Source organism: Arachis ipaensis, chromosome B09, assembly GCF_000816755.2.
Source record: "Arachis ipaensis cultivar K30076 chromosome B09, Araip1.1, whole genome shotgun sequence".
Classification (NCBI taxonomy): domain Eukaryota; kingdom Viridiplantae; phylum Streptophyta; class Magnoliopsida; order Fabales; family Fabaceae; genus Arachis; species Arachis ipaensis.
Window position 1 is genome coordinate 15,467,200 of NC_029793.2, and position 4,396 is coordinate 15,471,595.

The window sequence follows — 4,396 nt, forward strand, 5'->3', positions numbered from 1 at the left end:
AACTTAGAAGAGGACGACGTAAAGAAGTCGGCCTCCTACAAAACAAGTTATAAAAGTAATCCCTGAAAGAGACCTGACAAAGGTCCAAGAAATAGGATTACAAAAATAACTTAGAAGAGAACGACGTAAAGAAGTCGGCCTCCTACAAAACAAGTTATAAAAATCCCTGAAAGAGACCTGACAAAGGTCCAAGAAAGAGGATTACAAAAATAACTTAGAAGAGGACGACATAAAGAAGTCGGCCTCCTAAAAAACCAAGTGAGCCGCAAGATTCCAACACTCTCAAAAACCAGAAGAGATACCAAGTTAAATGCAAAAAAGCGTGATATAATCTACAAAAGTTAGAAAGCTTCAGAGGCCACCAAAATCTACCTCAAAAAGCTAGAAAGCTACCTTTGTTTTTCAAAATAAAAGTTGCTAGGCAAGCGACTAGAAAGTGTCAGCAGTTAACAAAACAATAAAGAGTTTAAAAGCCCACAAGCCAGGCCAGCTACACAAATGTTCAGAGAGAAATTAGCAAACATCGAAAACCTTCTTGGCAGCATCATTAGGGGGAGAAGGAGGGCGAGTCTGAATAGGCACAGCATCCATAGTTCCATCCTCCTGGTTCAGAATCTGGCAATCCGGATCGGCTACAACCGGAGGAGCTGAAGAAGTCGACACTTTGGCAGAGGATACAGGGAGAGGTTCAACATCATCATCCTCGTCAGCAGGGACAATCTTGCCATCCCTGACAACGTTATCCAGGCTGAAGAGGGTAAGGTCGGCCTCAGGAGCAATAACCCGAACTTGTTCCTTCAGGTTCTCGTAAGCAGCAGTCACACTGCCAACGAGATGACCCTGAAGGTCAGAGTAATCTTCCCGGGCACTCTCCAGCTCCCCCCTCAGACGCATCACCTCCCGATAAGACGTAACGTAGCTATCCTTATGCATCAGTGTCGTGTCCTCGGCCAGCCGCACAGAAGCTGCCAACGCAAGAGAATTCGCCTTCTCGTTCTCCAAATCCTTCTCCAACTTGGCAACCTTTACCTCAAGCTCCTCTTTAAGGCCCTTCATCCGGTCGAACTCCTGCTTCGCCTCCTCCATAAACTCTTTGGTGGCATGAAGAGGAATATTCTGAGCAGTTCGGTACAAAGCAGCCCCCATATACGCCATTTTTACACTGTTTCGGGCCATAAATTCCAGATGGCAAAGGATAGACACATCGTCCATAGGAAGAGCACCGTAGGGACCGATTTGCTGATCCACGAATTCGATCGCATTGAAGTCGGGAGCATAAAAGTTGAAAGGCTCAGCCGTTTTTTGTTTCTTATTGGGAGGAGCGCCAGAAGGAGCCAGAAGTTGGTGGAGGGTCAGCCAGACGAACTCGAGGAGTGGGGATCACCTTCCTCGCCCCAGGAGAACTCAGCATGGACGGCTTCACACGCACTTGGGAAGATCCCTCCCCGGCCGCCTTGGCCGAGATGTTTTTAGCAGCAGTCGCCTTCTGTGCTCTTTTAAAAGTCTTCATGGATTCATTATTCTTCATTGCCTCTGCAAATAAAACACAACAGTAAGAAATTAAAATGCAAAGTCGGAAAGGTATTTACAAGCAATATAAACAGATAATAAAGGAAAAATCAGGAACGCAAAATACCCAGCTCGGTTTGAAGAAGAGAAGGATTGGTTAAAAATTTCTTTGTATCAAGATGGGGAGGTTGACCCCAGTGTTCTTCCAAGATGGTCACAAAAGCTCGCTCAGTTTCATCCAGCATCTCCCACGTGTATCTGGACACTCTCACATCTTTTTGCCATTCCAAGGGAAAGGCAAGCTCATCATTTTCATCCAGAAAAAAGGGCCGAGCTCCTTCAACAGCTCGGACCTTGAAAAAGTAATTTTTAAAATCGCGAAACGATTCGTCAAACATGGAGAAGACCTTCTTCCCCTGGGAAGATCGAAAGGAGACCCAAGCTGCCTTCTTTTTTACTACTCCAGGCTTCGTCAAAACAAATAGATAGAAGAAGAGAGATTGCGAGGCAGGAATACCGAAACCATCACACAACAATTGAAAAATTTTCATGAAACCCCAGGAATTAGGGTGAAGTTGAGAGGGAGCAACATTACAGGACCATAACAGGTTGATCTCAAATTCAGTAAAAGGGAGAGTGATACCTAGCTGACCAAAGAAGAAGTCATAAGCATAGAAATAAGGGCGATCTCTAACAACCCGAGTAGAGAAACAAACTGTCTCTTCAGAAGAGGGAGGGACAAGTTCATAATTCTTTTCATCACCTGCACTACTACAGACCCTATGAAACTGCCTAAGCTGCACACAAAACTCGGAATCAACCAAAGAGACACACATAAGAACCATTGAGTCCACCCAATCGGCCATGCCCTCAGGAACCTGGGAAGACATCTCTACAACGTTATTGCGAGAAGACATGAGACCAACTAATCCTACAATAAGAAAAGAAGAATGGATTACTAAAAAGCATCTCAGACAAAGGGTGAAACAACTCGACTAATATGATACAGAAGAACAAAAAGGAAAGGAAAACCCCAAGACTCAAACCAAAGTCCTGGGGCATCCTTTGGAGGCAGTAACAAAGCACCGTTTCAGGAAAAAACTACCGCTTACATTCCAGCATCTCTCAAACAAGAATAGAAGACCTCAAACAGCAAGCATTTTCACAGGAGAAAGAAAAAACGCAAAAAGCACAGAAAGTCATCAAAACCACTATCTTCCTACAGTCTATCAGTAAAGAACAAGCATGCATCCCCAAACATCGAAGCACGACAAGTAGAAAGTGTCAAAGATACTTCCTTTTTTAGGATCAAACAAAATTATCACTCAAAGCTTCGAAACCAAAAGCACTAACAACAGGCAGAAGCCCTAAAAACATCAAGCAACAGGAAAAGCGAAAAATCATGCAAAGAGGCAAAGAAACTACAGAACACACCACGATCAGGCATAAGCAAAGGTAGAAAGATCCAAACTTTCTCCAGCCAAAATCAAAACTTTCTCAAAATAAATGGCGTAAAGGAAGGAAGGAAGAAAAACCAAACCTGAAAAATGGGACAAAAGCTGCAAAAGAAAGCAGAAAAATGGAAGGCGAAATCCAGAATCACCCCTCTTCCACGAAAACAGCAACAAAGCAAGCGTCGTAGGAAGGAGCTATGGACTCAAAGCCAGAAACAGAAAGCGAAAGAGTAAAGGAAGAAGTTACGAAGAAAGAGTGAAGAAGAGAAACCGTTTCCTGAGTGTAAAGTTCAAAAATAAAGAAGTTAAGGGAAATGGGGCAATTAATGCCAAATTAATTGGGGCATTAAACCCTCGCACGTTCCCCATAACAAGGCACTAATACAAAAGCGCGCGCTTTTAGAGGAAAACGTTCTACATTCAAAAAGGTTCTACAAAAGAGGAAGTCGACAAAATGCTCGAGTTCGGCTTCATCCAAGAAGGATCGAAGTCCTAAAACCAAGACTCGACCTCCAAAAGAAAGACCAAGCTCGAGCAGGGGCACTGTTCATACCCTGGGTCGAGCTATCCGACCCGGGATGATCAGCGACAAAGCGACCGACCTCTTCAGGTCAGTCTATCCGACCTCTTCCCAAAAGAGCTCGGCCAAATCGACAGGAAAGCCCGAAAAATGGGCCTAACTCAAGGAATACAACCCAGATCCAAAGGCAGTCCAAGCCTATAGAGATAAGGGTGGTTCCATTGAAGATAAGCTGACCTCGCCAAAAGATAAGATAAGATAAGATAACTAACTTATCTTATCTAAAAAGGTCACTCTACAACTACTATAAATACACTGGAGTACCCAGGTATAACTCATACTCTGATTCTACTAAAAACCTGCTTAATACCCGTGCTAACTTAAGCATCGGAGTCTCTTGCAGGTACCCCCCACCCTCCGGTGGCCAAGGATCAGCAGTGCAGCAAGTCCAACAAGTCAGACACAACAGCTCCGATATAAAATTCTAAATGAACTAAGACTAAGTATTAGAGAAACAAATTTTATTTTAAATTTTAAATCACTATTTATAATATATGACTCTACAAATATTTTTGTAAGACCCAAAATAAAATTAAAATTAGAACTAACACTAGAAATGCTCTTAGAAATTTATTGACATATATAAATAATTTTCAAACCTTATATTCTGACAATTAAAACACATAAAAATTGTTGATAAACAAATTAAAGTGCGTGCCTTATCCATGTATTTTGATGATTTTCCCACCAGGTGTGAGACATTTAAACAATTAAACCCCTTGTATGCAGGTGTAGTACCAAAATAAGGGTTTCTTTTTTAAAATAAAAAATTATTATTTCTTTAAATATGATTTTCGAACTTTAATTTTTTAAATACGATTTTTTTTTTTTTTTTGGTATTTGGGCAAATTCG